The sequence below is a fragment of the Pteropus alecto genome, unplaced genomic scaffold (genome assembly GCF_000325575.1).
Source record: "Pteropus alecto unplaced genomic scaffold, ASM32557v1 scaffold44, whole genome shotgun sequence".
Taxonomy (NCBI): domain Eukaryota; kingdom Metazoa; phylum Chordata; class Mammalia; order Chiroptera; family Pteropodidae; genus Pteropus; species Pteropus alecto.
The window spans coordinates 8,380,103-8,398,704 of NW_006436812.1; the positions used below are offsets into that span (position 1 = coordinate 8,380,103).

The 18,602-nt window shown below is 36.4% G+C and overlaps 2 pseudogenes; both read left to right on the forward strand.

Moving 5' to 3' along the window:
* The first annotated feature begins 2,530 nt into the window (after window positions 1–2,530).
* On the forward strand, window positions 2,531–2,649 carry LOC112481626 (annotated as a pseudogene).
* Window positions 2,650–18,480: 15,831 nt separating this feature from the next.
* LOC112481639 lies at window positions 18,481–18,599 on the forward strand (annotated as a pseudogene).
* The last annotated feature ends 3 nt before the right edge of the window (window positions 18,600–18,602 follow it).

Genomic DNA, 18,602 nt, shown 5'->3' on the forward strand with positions numbered 1-18,602 from the left:
TTCCCTTTATAGACCTTATTTTATTATAAAACAAGTTTATTGATCATAACATTATATAATTTACTCTCGCATCTTTGAGATATGCAGGGTACTTGTTTGTAACTGGTATAAACCCCGTAATTTGCGATTTCTTTTTGTTTCTTCCCACAAAAACCTGTTATGTGCCTTCCATGAATGTATCCAGTAAATGGAAAGATAAACTGGGACAAAAGCTGTACATTCTTATAACCTACATGTTTTCTACACAAGATACATTTTTTAAGAGGCTCCTTATAAGGATTTTCCATTGGGACAAGCAGGTCCTCATTGCTGGTTACACGTTTAGATTGTGAACAGCTTCTCCACAGCACCATGTGAGTTCCAGGATCTGGGAAGCAGACAGCAGCCATTACGAAGTGTGTCAGCTTTTTCCTCCCTAGACCACTGCAAACAGCAACCACAGCTGCGATAGTTCCTCGTTCCTCCTCCTATTTAGACCTTCTTAAATTTAGTTCAACAATTATTTGAAGTTTGAGTATATATTTTGTACTTCTTTTGTTAAATTTATTCTGATTTCATTATTTTTGATGCTATTATAAGTTGAATTGCTTTCTCAATTTCCTTTTTGGATTGTTCATTGCAAATGATATCATAAATGATTTTGTATATTCACCTAGTATCCTGCAACTTTGCTAAACTCATTAATGTGTTCCAATTTTTTTATTATAGTAAAAAAATGCACAAGATCTACTTTCAATAATTAGTGTGTTGTACATTATTGCTAACTGCACAGTGTTGCTCAGCAGATCTGTAAAACTTTTTCATCTCGCATGACTGAAGTTCTATACCCATTGAATTGCAACTCTCCTGTTTTCTCCTCTCCCCAGCCCTTGGCAACTATCACTCTAATTAATGTTTCTATGAATCCGACTACTTTAGATAGCTCAAATAGTGGAAGAATGCAGTTTTTCTCTTCTGTTACTTAGCATAATGTCCTCAAGTTTCACCCATGTTGTAGAATGCGACAGGATTTTCTTCTTTTTATGGCTGAATAATGTTCCATTGTATGTCTATACCACATTTTCTTCATCCATTCATCTGTCAATGGACATTCGGGTTGTTTCTGTATCTTGGCTATTGTGAATAATGATGCAGTGGACATTAGTGTGCAAATATTTCTTCCAGATCCTGATTTCAATTCTTTTGGATAAATTCCCAGAAGTCAGATTACAAGATCGTATGGTAGTTCTAGTTTTAATTTTTCGAGGAACTTCCATACTCATGTTCATAGTAACTGCACCATTTTACATGCCCACCAATAGCACGCAAGGGTTCTAATTTCTCCACATCCTTACCAGCACTTGTTATTTCCTGCTTTTTTAAATAATGCCATTCTAACAGATGTGAGGTGATTCTTCACTGTGGTTTTGATTTGCAGTTTCCTGGTGATTAGTGACATAGTTCTTATTTTTTAGTAACTACATTTGGATTTTCTATATAAAAGAAAATGTCATCTGTGAATAGAGATAGTTTTACTTCTTACTTCCAATCTGGATGCCTTTTAATTTCATTTTATTGCCTAATTTTCCTGGCCAGAATCTCAGTACGATGTCAAACAGAAGTGGCAAGAGTGGACATCCTTGTCTTGTAACTGATCTTTCAGGAAATTTCGCCATAAAGTACGATGTCAGCTGCAAGTTTTTCGTAGATGCTGTTTATGAGGTAGAGGAGGTTCCCTTCTATTTCTACTTCGTTGCATATTTTTATCATGAAAGGCTGTTACATTGTGTCAAAGGCTTTTTCTGCGTATGCTGACGATTGTGTTCTTTCCTTTATTCTAATAATATGGTGTATTAAATTAATTTATTTGCTAAACCAACCCTGCATTCCTGGGATAAATATCACTTGGTCATGGTCCATTATCCTTTTTATAGTTGCTAGATTCTATTTGCTAGTATTTGTAGAGATTTTTGCCTTTAAATACATAAGAGATATAGATCTATCATTTTTTTCTTGTCAAGTCTTTGTCTAGTTTTGGTATCAGGGAAATACCAAAACTAGACAAGTGTTCCTTAACTAGACAAGTGTCCCTTCCTCTTCTCTTTCCTGGAAGAGTTTACGAAGAATTGGTATTAATTCTTCTTTAAATGTTTGGTCAAATTCACCAATGATGCCATCTGTGCCTGGGCTTTTTATTTTGTGGAAAGCTTTTATTATTATTATTATGAATTCAATTTCTTAACTTTTTATCTCTCTATTCAGATTTTCCCTCTCTTCTTAAAATTCGGTAGGTTTTGTCTTCCTAGGATTTTTTTCCATTCTATCTATCTAATTTACTGGCACATAATGGTTCATAGTATTCCTTCATAGTCCTTTTTATTTTGATAAGGTTGGTAGTAATGTCTTCAAGGTATCTAGTAAGAAACTGGCTTTAATTAAATGAAAGCTGAAATAAATCACTTGAACCTAAAAGACCTAAAATAACTTTGGTGTTAGGTACTATGTTTTAAATTTTTTTTTTTCATTTTGCTGACAAGAAAAGCTATCTGTAGTCTACAGCTGTGCCACCCTGAATGTGCCCAATCTTGTCTGATCTCAGAAGCTAAGCAAGGTCTGGCCTGGTTAGTACTTGGATGGGAGATCACCTAGGAATACCAGGTGCTGTAGGCGTTAAAAAAAGAAAGAAAAAGAAAAGCTATCTGTAAGATAGAACCCCAAAATTAATCAGATTAAACAAAAACTTTACTTGTGGTCTGTCCGGGACAGGCAAATCCATAGACACGAAAATAATATTAGTGGTTTCCAGGAACTTGGGATATGAGGAAGGAATGGGGAATGACTGCTAATGAGTATGTGTTTTTTTCTTAGGACGATGAAAATGTTCTCAAATTAGATCATGGTGACTGATGTAAAATTTTGTGACTATGCCGAGGACCAAAACCACTAAACTATATACTTTTAAAATAAGGTAAACTTTTTGCTACATGTACAATATTTCAATAAGGCTTTTTTTTTTATAAGATTATATGTGGCCTTGCTCTGTTCCTAATTTTAGAAAATCAAATGCTTTATTTTTCTATCATTCAATAATACAAGATAAAGTCTCTATTGCTGTCAACTTATTTTATTACCTTTTTAAAATATAAACTTTTTAGAAGAATTGTGAAATATATTTTAATAATTATGAGAAATTATTAGTCATGGCTAGTGCAGGAGTTTCATGATACTTCATTAATTTTACTTGTTAGTCATTTCAGATTAACTGGATTTACAATGAAATTTATGAGATTTCTCATTCAAAATTTCTCTTTTGTTCCTTTCTCATTTGTTCAGTTTTTGAGATAGCCAGCACACTTTTCTATCTTCCTTCTGCAGAAATTAAAAAAAAAAAAAAAAAAAAAAGCTTAAATTAAAACAACAAAAACAGTACTTATGGTTGGTATTTTCCACACATAAACATTCTTGGAGCTTTGTTACTATTTCACAACTACTACGTTGCAGTATTGTCTTTGTCAACATCCCTAAATGTATTGAGTCTTTTTTCTCAAAGATTCAACTGAGAAAACAAAGTATCTTCCTGAGTCTGGCTTCTACCCTCTGATGCCATGACTTGGAAGTGCCACTAACACCACGCAAATCTCCCCCTCAGTGTCAGGGCAATGACTGGAGAAGTGGGGGAACGCAGGCTGTGGCAGCTGTCTCAGTTTGAAGGGTCTTTCAAAAAATACCCAGATGGGGCTCTTTTTCCTTTGCATTTGAGACATCTCTTTCATTATTGTTGTTTATATTATTGTTTAGCCATAGAATAGTAAATAATTATTTTTAATGTTTTCGTGGTTAAGAATTTTAATCTCAAAAGTAATATATGTTCATTGCATATAAAATCCCCAAAGATTTATTAAAGAAAAAGTTAATCATTTCACCACTAACCCTCCATTCCCATTGCCCTGAGGTAACTAATGTCAAAAACTTGATGCTTATTGCTGCACACCTGGTAAAGAACATCCTAAATATGAGGACTTCACAGAGAGCCAAAGAAAGTCCTGGGCAACATAAGCATTCAAAGTAAGATGAGCCTAAAAAAATTTAAAAGGAACAGCCAGTGAACTGCAATCGAGCCTGAGAAATCTTTTTGGGATGATGGAAATTATCTAAAACCAGATTGTGGAAATGGTTTCATAATCCCTTAAATTTACTAAAAGTCATTAAACTGTGCACAGAAAATGGGTGAATGAATGTAAATTATACGTCAATAAAGTCATTAAAAAAAAAAAAGTAACCAGAGAGCTAAGAGGAAAACCAGATGCTAGAGACAGGGCATGGATGTGAGAGGAGGACTCTGCTCTGCAAAAGCTCCCTGGACACTGCAGCAGGCAGAATGATGCCCCCTCGAGGATGTGCACACCTCATCCCTGGAACCTGTGAAGATGTTACCTTACATGGATAAGAGGATTTTGCAGATGGGATTAACTTTACAGACCTTAAAATAGGGAGAGCATCCTGTCTCATTCAGGTGAGCCTAATTTAATCACATAAGCCTTTAAGAACAGAAAACTTTCTCCAGCTGGAAGCAAGAGATGTAGCCGAAGGAGAAGTCAGAGATCCGACCCACGTTGTTAGCTCTGGGATGTAAAGTCTGTGTGCCAACACAGGAGCAAGGCCTCTAGGAGCCCAGGGTGGCGCCGAGCTGACAGCAGCAAAGATATGGGGACTTCAGTCCTACCTACAACCACCAGGAGTTTGATTGTGCCAACAACCCGAATATGGATTCTTCACAGAGTCTCCCCGCCAGAGCCCTGCTAGCTGACACTTTGATGCCTAGTGAATCCCAGAGCAGGGAAACCAATTGAATGAACCTAGACTTCTGAACTACAAAACTGTGAGATAATAAATTCGTATTGTTTTAAGTCTCTAAGTTTGTAGCAACTTGTTAGGGCAGCAATAGAAAACTAATACGATATCTAAACTATAAATCTGATGTCCGATCCCACTTCTAACCTTTTAATGCCTTTTTATTGCCTAAAACCAGACAGAGTCTAAACTCTTGAATGTAGCATGTATGGCCCTCCATGACCCGACCCCTGACTCACTCATTAGCCAGAACGCTGCGGACCAACCTGCACACCCCACTGCCTCTCCCTCTCCGTAGTATTGCTTTCTCATTCTTTTGGACTAAACCCAGGCATCACCTATTTCAGTAAGACTCTCCTGTCTGTGTTCCACAGCGCCCTTTAGATCGTTCCATAGTTATTATATAATGTTATAATTATAATAATATAGTATATAATTACAAAGTATTACAACAAACCACTATGTGCATGTATTCCCTGCTAAGCCTGCAGCTTCCTTGAGGGCAGGAGCAAGTCCTACTCACCTTTGCTTCCCCAGTGCCCCATACACAGGGGATGCTTGATAAATACTATTTACACGTCCTGTTTGGAAGAAAAAGTTTTGGTAACTAATAAAGAATCTCATTAATCTACAAACAGGTTAGATCCTGAGGGGCCATTCACAGATCCATTCACTTGTAAGAAAGTAAGTGTGGGTTAGGTTTGTGTTCCCTTGATATATCTCCATGAAACAGGACTCCATGTTAGTCCTCAAGCCCCAAAACAAGCTCCTCTTATCCTCCTTGCAGATAATGTTTCATATAACATTATTGTTGACATCTGTGGCTGAAAGAAACCTCCTTCCTCCATATCTCTTTGTCAGTGGGAACTCCTCATGACTAAGCACGTCCATACTTGCCACAGTAACCAGGTGGCAAGTTGTCTATTTCAGAAGGGCCATGATGTGTGAAACTATCAGAGTCAGATGACTTAAGTCTCCACACAGTCCCTTAACCAAGCTTAGCCTGTAAGTTCTCCTAACTAATATCAAGCTAATCGGCATAGGAGGCATTTGCCAATCTCTTTTCCTCTTCTCTTAATGATTAATGTCAATGACACATTTTTGCAAGTCGTATAAGTAGATCTTTGTTCTTCCAAATGGACTTCTATTGGGCAAAAATTCATCTCAGATACACATGACCGTTTTCCATTTTCTTATGACTTACAATTATTTATTGCTAATATCACACTTTCTAACTAGTACTTTTACCACTGATGAGGCATGGCGGGTTAACAATGTTTGTAAAACACCTCAAACCAAGCTCAAACCCAGGAAACACACCAAAGATTAAGAGATAATGCTAATGCTGAGCAATGCTAAAATGATTGCACACACCACTAATTCCATCTGTTTGTTCAAGCAGAGTGGGCACTTGCTTCTTCTTGGGTACAGCCTGGTTTTTCCTATAAATGTTTAGTTGAACAGGTAGAGAAAATTTTGTGTTTTCACTTGATATGAAAATTGTGTTATGATATTAAAGCACACATATTTAGAGGCAAATGTTCAAAATGTCCACCATTAGCTTCCACAGATTGTTGAGAATGATGAACCCTGATCTGACAAGTACTTAGTTTTCTATACTCTCTCTCACTGATCTTCTCCTTTCAATAAATGAGTACCAGGATAAAACACTGTCTCAAATCTATCAAGTAACCGAAAGGTGGCTGCACGTGTTAGTAAATGAGTTTCATATTCATGTCTCCAGCATTTGCTGAGCCCTCAATAAGGTTTTTCTTTTCCTCAATATCCACTTATGATGCTCAAACCTCAAGCACAATCCTTACATCCTAAACTTCTACTTTTCACTCATACTATAACTGGCGCAATCATATGACATCACTAATACCAACCAGGGATCTTACCAAGAAACAGTGCAAATTATCAGATTTTATCTATATTTATAAATGTCTTCATCCACATTCAAATGTGTAAATGTTTTCCTGTAGTACTCCAAAGCTCAGCAGCATGATGAAATACTCTCTCCAACCTTCTTCTCCTAGCCCTCAGGGTTTCTTTGTAATCTGTCCCTCATATTCCTCTCCACACAACTCTTATTCCTGACCCCCTCACTTCAGGCAAATTCACTACCTCCTGTGTTTCTCATCACTCCCTTTCACCTATCCAAATCCAGCCCATATTCTTAAAGTCCTAATATTTCCATGAAGCTATTTCTTCCTCTTCTGAATTTCCAAATAGTTTATTAGGAATCAGAAAATTTAGTCATAAATGAACTGGATGTTTGTATCTTCTACATCAAAAAAAGGTTTAAGTTAAAAAATTGAAACTCTTCAGATTAAAGATGATAGGTTAAACACATGTACTTACCTCTGTTCCTGCCAGAACCATAATAAAATGGCAGTAAGATTTTTCTAATGCCACAAACCCACAAGAACAGTGAGAATGAGAAAGAAGATCATAGGAACAATAATTTTAAAGCCAGGCAATAGAGGGACACATGGTAACTGATTTACTAGAACTGAGAAAGCATAATCTTGAGCTGGCAAGAAAAAAATGAGGAGTCAACAGATTTCCTTTGTAGAAGCCACAAAAGACACAGGAGTTTGGCACCTTTAGGCAGGTCGAAAGAGCCTTCTGTAGAGAATCTGGCCAATCTCAGAAGAGAGACCTGAAGGCACCGGACATAAGGAGCTCTCCCTGACGGCCAGCTGGGTCTCCCTACAGCAAAGGCCACAGGATAGGCCTGCCTACATGTGCAGAGCTTTCAATCAGTTTTATAATAGTCCCACACTTAGGTGTGAGCAGAAACCCACAATTCACCAGACATTTGAGGAAAACATCCAATATATAAAAGACTCCAAATGCATAAATGGATAAACAAAATGTGATACACACACGCAAATAATGGAACATTATTCTGCCTTTAAAAGAAAAGAAATTATGACATATCCTACAGCACAGAGGAACCTAGGGGAAATAAGTCAGTCACAAAAAAACATATACTCTATGATTCTACTTATATGAGGTACCTAGAGAAGTTAAATTCCTAGAGACAGAAGTAGAATGGTAGTTGTCCGGGGCTAGGGGAACAAGGGTTGGAGCATATGTTTAGTGCGTCCAGAGTTTCATTTTGGGAAGATGAAAAGAGTTCTGGAGATGGGTTATACAATGCTGTGAATGTGTTTAACACTACTGGACTATACGCTTAGAAAGGTAAAGACTGGCAAATTTCACGCTATGTGTGTAGTCCTTTTTTATGAAGTCCTAAACTATGTTGCTTAGAGATTTACACATGGGAGAAAAACTATAGAGAAAAGCAAAAAAGTGAAAATGCTCATTAAACCTCCAGGGGAGGGACCAGCCTAGGATTGGGATTGGGCCCTGGGAGGCTGACAGTCTTTTATTTCTTGACCTAGGTGACCGTTTTTTAAAACACACATTTTTACAATAAAATTAAATTAAATTTAAAAACACTTAGGAAATGACCATTCAGACTGATGAGAACACTGGGGCCCGGGAAGCTCCCCGTGTGCTTCCAGAGAGACAAAAAGTTTTTTAACAGTCATGAACCAGAATGGAACTGGATTTCTCAATGCTGACAACAGGGCCCAGAAGACAGAGCTGTGCATTCAAAATACTGAGGACAAATGATCTTCAGTCTTGGATTCTCTATCCAATCTATTAAGTGTGAAAGTGAAAAATAAAGACATTTCTAGACATAACAAAGTCTCAAAAATGTACCCTTACGTATCAAAGTACTAGAGAATGTACCCACTGAAATAAAGGACAAAGCAAGAAAGAGGAAGACATGAAATCCAGCAAACTAAGGACCCAACTCAAGAAAGACAGGAAGGAAGTCTAGGTGGTGAAGGGTGTTCTCAAGAAAACAGCTATGCAGCAGGCCTAGAGAATAATTCCAGATGGAGGCAGGTCAGAAGGTTACAGAGAGGTGTTTTTAGGAAAATTAAGTCATTAGATCTAATGTGTTTGAATGTAATGAGATATTTAAACCTCAAGGCAGAGTTTAGGCTTGAATTAGTATTATACATACAAAGCAAACAAAACAACAACAACAGGACACAATTATGAACTCAGTATGGGGGAGAAGGAGAAATAAAAAGTGTAGGAAAAGTAGTCATAACTACATGGTTCAGCTATGGATGGTGTGTACACAGTTATACTGACGTAAATTCCATCTATGTAACCACAATTGTGTATGACACAGTAACATGGGGGAAATGAAGACAGAAAGTGTATGAAAGATGAAAGAGTTAAAGCCTCGACTTCCAAAATGATAATAATGCCTAAAACCAAAAAATCAAAAAGCAATATGAGTGTGCTATTTAGACATATGGAGAATATAAAAGAATTAGCTAAAGGAGTTGATGTAGTACTTCTGAGGAACAGGAAATGAGTGATGGGGGAATCCCAGTTTTTCATAACAAGCCTCATAGAATTTCTAAATACGTGTGAATGTAACTTTGGAAAATAAACAAATAAACCCAGTTGAGATGGAGGAGAATTTTCCCACGTTCTGTATGTCTGCATTTTTATAAGAAGCATATATTTCTTTTTTTATGCAAAGATGTTTCATTGATCAAAAAAAGAAATTGAAAATAAACATCTCTGGTCACTGGTTTGGCCACCTTCCAGGCAGGGACATATACTTCACCTTTATAAATAATTATTTGTAAAGCTGAGGCAGCTTTAAAATATGGCCATTCATTCTTTTATTAATGGCTTAAAACAATAACTATTTTATTAAGTTTGTTAGTCTGTGGGTTGGCCAAGCAGTTCTGAGCCATAAATTCTCTGACATCTCTCTCATTAAAAGATGGGGTCTCTGTCCCCTCCCTTAATCTGGGCTGGCAATGATTGCTTCAGTAAATTGTGCGAGGCTATGAGACTTCCAAAAATGGGTCATGAAAGGCCATGCAATTTTCACCTTGCTCACTGTTACACTCATTCCTAGAGTCTGGAACTCCCAGGTAAGCAGTCCAACTACCCTACTGCAACTATGCTGGTAAGGATACCTGTGGACACCATTATTGAGCCTGTCCTTCTGCCATCTCAACCCAGGCAATAGTCATGTAAGTGGAAGCCATCTTGGAGGTAGATCCCCCAGTCCCTGCTGTTCCAACCTCACTCATTACAGTCACTCCCAGCTATTCAGGTCATCTGAGCTGAACAGAGTATAGCTTTTCCTGATACGCCTTTTCCAAATTCCTGACCCACAGAATCAACGAGCATTAAAAAAAAAAAAAAAGGTTTTTGTGCCACTAAATATTGGGGTTTGTTACATAGTAAAATATAAGTGAAACAGAATTTAAGGTAAAAAGCAGTAAGTGATTATGTATTACTGTGCTCAGTGTGAATGAAACAATGCCTATGACTATTACAATGTTAAATTAATTACTGAGTGCTAAATTGATGCATAAATTAATCATTGGATGCTAAACTTATGAACAATTATCTCATTGCATGTACTAAATAGTTCTTTATGTTCCAATACTAAACTAATATGATTAGTTTTAATTATGACTTCAAGAATATCCAACCAAAAATGAAAACCAGTTGCTCTGGCATTCCTTTTAGATCCTGACAAAGAAGCAATGGGGGGAGCATTTAAAAGAATGAAAGTGGCTGTACAGGAAATTCTGTGATAGAGAATGGAAGAGGAGCTACCTTCTCAGGTACAAAAGACTGGTATATACCTATAAGAATCGTGTCAGGATGGCTGTAATTCTGGTGGAACTGAGGTTGTGAAACATGCTAAACACAACAAAAATGACTTTTATAGCTATATTTGGAGCAAGGAGAAGAAGTAAGAAATGGGCTCGTTGCTGAGTGTAGATGGTGTAATATTAACAGATGACCAAAAGAAAAGGAGAACCTCTCAACTTTCATTCGGTTCGTCTTCTACAAAGAGAATGATGCTCAAAAATAAAATTGTTTAAGGGTGTAGTTAGGAGGAAATGGAGGCCCCAAAGAAGTGAAGACTGAAGAGAGAACACTAACAACTGAAATGTTCAAGGCCCCAGATTTGGATGCAGTGCATCTCCCCAGATACTGAAGGAAACTGGAGATATGGTTTTTGAACCATTGTAAATGAACTTTGAGAAATTTTATAAAATAGGAAAAGTACGAGAGACAGGCAAACACCATCTTACTTTCAAGAAATTTTAAAATGTTATTTCTAAAACTATTCACCACTGATTTTGATATTAGTCACCCTGACAAGGTTCTAGATTCTATATTCTTCAGATATAGAATCTAGGTAATTTGTGAGCACCAAATAGTGAGAGCAGTAAGAAATATTCACGCTAAACAAACCTCATTTCCCTTTTTCAGAGTGTTACAATAGAATTAACAACAGTGTTGAGGGAACTGTTAGGACTTTATTTTCTGCCTTGATTTCAAGGAAGAAACATAGTCTTTCAGGACATCTTTGCAGATGACATAATGAAACTTGAGCACAAGTATAGGAATTTGACGGATCTATTGAAGTTTGAACATTAATAGGAATTAAGTGTTGATTTTGGTGATGTCAGCAAAAACAGCAGAGGAAGGACCTGTGAAAATTCACTCCCACATAAAAGCAATGAAAACCCTGCAAAAACTGTCATAATCAACTTATTAAAAATTCTGTAAATTAACCAAAGGCTTGCAGCAACTTGAGGAATGCTTATTCAATAAAAATGGCTGAATCTTGGTAAGAATAGTCAGCTTTATGACACTTTAACCCACCCTAGTCCTGTTCCCAACTCTCCAGTTCTGTCGGAACTTTGAGAAATAGCGTACCTTTCCACTGCAACCTCGCAGCCTCTGAAGGGAACAGAATAGAGCAGGAGCTCTTTCCAAAACTTATTCCCAAAGAATCGTCATTATTGGCATTGACTTATGATTCCTTGGAAGACTCCACTTACAAGACTGTATTTGACTTCACTTGGAGCTGGCCCAGTATGAAAAGCCTTCTTCCCAGGGTCATTTGTTGAAGGCATTTACAGGCAAGTGTTTTAACTTTGCAGCTGCCTCGGGTAGGAAATAGCTATTGGGGCAAATAATACACTCACTAAAAAGCTGAAAAGGAAAAACTGAGGGAAATCAAAGCTCTGAGATGACAATGTGAGGAGCTCTGCATACCTACTCCCTGGAAAGACAAGCAAAGCTGATGAAAATTATTTTAAAATATATATATATGGAAGTTGTTCTAATGGCACATAGCCAATGAAGAAACATTTGTTCAAGAAAATCTACTAAAACTTGGTAAGAATAGGGAGAATCTGCAGCGTTTAAGCCAAACCAATTCCCTCCCTCCCTTTCCCTAGCTCAGCCTGAAGGAAGCTCCACTCTGGGTATGTGTGGTCAAAAAGATGATGTGCCCTCTCTCCTCACCTCCCAGCCAAGCCTTACCATACTTCACCAGGAGGGGCAGGCTGCTAGCATAGCTCATCTCCAACTCCAGCGTGAAGAGGCTAAATTTCGGGTGACTGTAGCAGAAAGGTAGGGGCTCCCTTTCCCCACACAGCCTCTACTCATGGAATGGGTGCTCTGTCCCACGTGTGACAGTCCAAGAATACCCTCATCCCAGCTTGTTCATAGAGCAGAGATCCCATGTTGGGAGAAGGAAACCAAGAAGACCAGAGGCTACTGCCTCACCCAGTGCCCAGAGTAGTGGCTGTAAGATTTTGCCTAGGGAAAGGCAGTCCATAGAAAAGAGACTGGAGACTCTTCCAAAGAAATTGATTTTAATTGAAACATAGTATGAGAAAGTTCAAGCCTAAGGGCACTCTAAAAAAAAAAAATAGCTTCTCTTAGTTAAGAACTACAAGGCTAAACCATAGGTCATTTAATTCACCAGAGAGAACCCGGGAAAGAAAAAACTAAGAACCCTCCTGGGGTCAGAACAAAATTCAAATACCAGCCTCATAACCTACCCCTGACCAAATTTAATTGGATCAGACTGGAGAGAAATATATGCCCCGGGGAATTTTCAAAAACAATAGAGCGATCAGTCAGTAATTAGTGGAGCCTAACAAGCAGTGTGTAACACCAAATGAAGCAGACAGCCTAACAGAGAACTTGGAAAAAGAGACAATCAAAGAGAGCCTGCTACAACCACTGTCAAACCAAGGTAACCGAGCATGCCTGAGGCCATACTTTGAGGTGCAACACCAAAGGTTTCACACTGAGGGGAAATAGACTTAACTGAAATAGCCTAGTCAAGTCATGAAACAAATAAAGAAGCAAACAACAACAAAAACAACCCCCAGAGAGGGAGAAAGGGAATCAGTATCCAGAGTTGCTACAATATATTACCTAAAATGTCCAGTTTTCAACAAAAACTATGAGGCATACAAAGAAAGGAAAGAAAAGAGACTCATACACAGGCAAAAAGCAGGCAACAGAAACTGCCAGTGAGAGTTTAAATTGACTAGATGTCAATTTAACAAAGATTTCTATGTATCCATTATAAATATGTTTAAATAACTAACCATGCTTAAAGAAATAAAGGAAGGCATGATGATAATTTCCTATCAAATAGAAAATATCAACAAAGAGATAGAAATTATTTAATAAAACAAAACAAAATAAAAAGAATCAAAAAGAAATTCTGGAGTAGAAAAGTACATTAACCAAAAGTAAGTATTCATTATATGGGCTCAATATAGGTATGAACTGGCAGAAGAAAAAATCAACCAACTTGATAAATCAAGATTGCGGAATCCAAAGAACAGAGAGAAAATAGAATCAAGAAAAATGAACAGATTCAGAGAAATGTGGGACAGCTTTAAACACACCAACCTAAGTGTAAGAGAAGGGAGGAGAAAAGCGTTTAAAGAAAACTTGGCTAAAGACTTCCCGGATTTGCTGGAAAATGTTAATCTATATATCTAAGAAGGTCAATGAACTCCAATAAGATAAGTTCAAAGAGATCCATAGCAAGACACAGAGTAAAAGTGCTGAAAGACAAAGAGAAATCTTGAAAGCAGCAAAAAAAAAAAAAAAAAGACGCATCATATGCAAGGGGATTACAATAAGATTAACAGCTAATTTCTACTCCTGAATAATGGAAACCAGAAGGCAGTGGAATGACATATTCAAAGTACAGAAGATTTTCATCATTCATGGTAGTTATATTCCATAAAATCACTGCAAACACTGAGTTAGCTAATACTGAACTATTGCTCCCAGGGGGAAATACAGGTACGTATATCTTAATTACTTGCATTCAGCTTGACACAGCCTCTAGTCACAATATTTTGGTCAACCACAATATATAACCTTGTTTTATGTGTGTTTCTGTTTAAAGACACTTCATTTAATAATATATTATTGATTCATTAACACTGAACTCATGGCCAACAGTACTATAACTCATGCCTGAACAAAGCTTATCTAGCGCGTGCATTTTCTCTGTAAGGCACATCATGGCCTTCTTGCATTTGGGACAACCAGATAGCACTTCAGCACAATGCTTGGGGGCCATTTTAAACAGCAAAAGCACCAATAGAAAGCACCAAAATGCAAATCTGTGGTACTAAATGGACCATGACAAGGATACTTTATAGTGTAAGAGCTGAAAAAAGGAGGAAGAACATCACCCTGTTCAACTTCAGCTGGGAACAGGCATACGTGGTGACCTAAATTTCTGCTGCTCTGCACATGTCCACAAATGACTGTGAAAGCACTATGAGCCACGACTTGGGGGTTACAAATAAAATTTAGTGAGTAAGAATATTCACAAATATGGAATCGGTGAATAATGAGGGTCAACTGTACTAAAAAAATAAACAAAACTGTCAACTGAGAAATCTTATCTCCAACAAAACTACCTTTCAAAAATAAGGTGAAATAAAGACATTCTCAGATAAACTAAATTGAATCTGTTGCTAGCAGACTTGCCTTACAAGAAACACTAAGAAATGTGTCAAGCGGAATGCGAGTAAACCCAGCTGGAAATTCAAATCCACATGAAAAAACAAAGAGCACCAGTAAAGGTGATCATGTCATTATGTCAGTATAAATGCTTATATTTCTTTTCTTCTCTTAAATGATTTTTTAAAGAAATTGTATAAAATTATACACACACACACACACACACACACACATATAATTGTATCGTTGGGCCTATAATATATAAAAATGTATATATTTGACAACAACAGCACAAAGGAGGTGGGTGGGACCAAAAGTTGTATTGGTGTAAGAAAATCACACCAGATGATAACCTGAACTTATAGAAAAAAACTAAGAGAAACAGAAATGGTGAAATAAATTAAGAATGTCTATAAATATATACTTGTTTTCTTTATTTTTGCAGCTTTAATAGACATAAAATTATATAGATGTATTGTTGGGTTTCTAACATGTAGTAATATGCATAACAATAATAGAACAAAAAAGGGGAGGAGGGACTACAGCTATATAAGCGTAACATTCTATATATCAATGGAATTGTCAGTATATATTTGAAGTAGATTCTAATAAGTTAATATGTATTTGGTAAGCCCTAGAGCAATCATTAAGGAAAAAGCTCAAAAAATGCAGTAAAAAAAACTAGTTAAGAGAAAATATAACTCAAGAAAATATGTACTTAAAGCAAAAGAAATCAATAAAAAAGGCAGAAAAAAGATATGAGACATGTATGAAAAAAAATTTAAATGGCAGAAATTCAACTATATTAATAATATTGTATGTAAATGGATTAAAAATGCAATGAAAAGGCAGAGATTGTCAGACTAGACACTCTATAGGAGACACACTTTAGTTTGAAACATACAAATAGGTTTAAAGTAACAGGATGGAAAAAATATATCATGCAAAAATCAACGCTAAGAAAACTGAATTAGCTATACTAATATCAGACAAAATGGACTTTAAAAACAAAAGTGTTACTTCAGATAAAAAGGGACATTTGAAAATAAAAAGATCAACCCATCAGGAAGATATAACAATTATAAACGTATATACACCTAACAACAAAGCCCCAAAATATATGAAGCGAAGTCTGACAGAATTGAAGAGGAAAATATTAAATTCTACAATAATAGTTGGATATTTCCATACTTCATTTTCAATAATGGATAGAATGACTAGGCAGTAGAGCAATAAAGAAATAAAAAACTTGAACAACACTAAACATGAAATAGAGCTAACAGACATCTACAGAATGCTCTACCTATCCTCCTCAAGTGCACATGGAACATTCTCCAGGACAGACCACAAAACAAGCCTCAGTAAGTTTAAAAGAATTGAAATCATACAAAATACATTCTCTGATTACAATTAAATTGGAAATTAATAACAGAAAGAAATTAAGGGAATTCACAAATAGAGGAAATTAAACAATACACTATTTTAATAACCAGTGAGTCAAAGAAGAAATCACATGGGAAATCAGAAAATACTTTGAGATGAATGAAAATGAAGATACAACACACCAAAACTTATGGGATGTAGCCGAGCAATGCTTAGAAGGGAAATTTATAATTATAATAGCTATAAATTTGAGCCTATATAAGAAATGACCATATTAGAAAAAAGGAAATATTTCAAATCAATGACCTAATCATCCATCCTAAGCACTAGAAAAAGAAGCTCAAGCTAAATCCAAAACAAGCAGAAAATAAATAATTATTAGATTGATAGAATACAAATGAGAGTCAAAAAATAAACCCATATATCTATGGTCAGTTGATTTTCTTTCTTTTTTCTTTTTTTGCTTTCCAAGGTGATATTTATTACCCTGACTATGGTGAACTGAGCACATTAAATATGTGCAGTGTTTTGTAAAAACTACACTTCAATAAAGCTGTTAAAAATATTTCTACCCCTTGTTTTTACTTTAATGTGGACATAAGAAAATACAAAATCGCACACGTGGCTTGTGTGACATTTGTACTAGACTGCTCTGCTCTAGATGGGCAATAAATGACAGCCACTGCCTGTTGAAAGCAGCATACAAACAACCTGGGGTTGGAAATTTTCCCCTGTGTTTCCTCCTGCTTATCAATGTGCTTTTTAAGAGGATACTTGTGTAATTTTTTAACAAATACAGTGAAAATCAACTTCAGTAGCAGTTATACCAGATAGACTCAAAACCTTGAACCTTGGTTGTCAGGTCTTGGTTGAGAGCTCTAACAACCTTGCAAAAAATTCAGAGTAACCTTGTTACACCTTCACCGAACTAAAGTATATAAAGTTACATTTAGATCCCCTGTTAGATCTCCTGACCCAAAAAGCCTATAAAACAGTTTCACTTTGATGTTCGGAGCTGCCAGTTCTACTGTAAAATATCAAAAAATGTAAGGCACGGAAACAGTGCCTATAGTGTCACTGAGATGACACACAGTACAATTGCACTTTCTGTTGAGCATGGCTGACCACAAAGGGGTGGCCTCCCCAGCAGCAGAAAGAACAAACTGCCACACTTCACACACACCAATGGTCAGGTGATTTTCAAGAAAGGTGCAAGACAGTTCAATGGGGAAAGAATAATCTTGTCAACAAATGGAGCTAGGATAACTGGATAGTCACATACTAATTCATACCATATATAAAATAACTCAAAATGAATCAAAAACCTAAATGTGAGAACTGAAACTATAAAACTCTTAAAAGAAAACATAGGCATAACCTTCATGCATTGCAGTAAGCAACAGTTTCTTAGATATGAAACCTAAGCACAAGCAACAAAAGAAAAAAATAGGTAAATTGGACTTCATCAAAATTAAAACATTTTGTGCTTCAAGTAAATGAAAAGACAATCCACTGAATGGGAGAAAATATTTGCAAATCAAGTATCTGATAAAGGTCTAATAATCTGAATATATAAAGAACTTTTACAACCCAACAATAAAAAGACTAACATCCCAATTTTAAATTGGGCAATGGACTCGAATAGACATTTCTCTAAAGAAGATATACAAATGGCCAATAAGCACATAGCCATCAGGAAAATGCAAATAAAAACTACAAGATACCACTTCATATGCACATACTAGGATTGATATAATTTAAAAAGACAGATAATAAAAAGTGTCAGTGACGATGTAGAGAAATTGAAACCTTCATACACTGCTAGTGGAAATGTGCAGGCACTGTGGAAAACAGTATGGGAGTTCCTCAAAAGGTTAAACAGAGTTACCATATAATCCAGCAATTCCACTCCTAGGTATATACTCAAGACAATGGAAGACATATATTCGCATAGAAACTTGTAGATGAAAGTTTATAACAGCATTATTCATAATAGTCAAAAAGTGGAAACAACTCAAGTGTCCACCAACTGATGAGTAGATATATATATAATGTGGTATCTTTACACAACTAAATATTATTCCAGCATAAAAAATAATAATAAAATACTGACACATGCTACAACCTGGGTGAATCTTGAAAACATGCTAAGTAAAAGAAGCTAGATGCAAAGGGCCACAGATTATATGATTCTACTTATATGAAATGTCCAAAACAGGCAAATCCATAGTGATGAAAAGCAGATTAATGATTACTAGGGCTAGAGGGATGGGGGAATGGGCAATGACTGCTAATGAGCACAGGTTTCTTTTCAGGTGATTGAAAATGTTTTGGAATTAGACGGTAGAGATGGTGGAACAACTTTGTAAATATACTAAATATCACTGACCAGTTTACTGCCATGCTACCCTGAACAAGCCCGATCCCATCTGATCTTGGAAGCTAAGCACGGTTCGGCCTGGTTAGTGCTTAGATGGCAGACCACCTAGGAAGACCAGGTCCTGTAGGTGTAA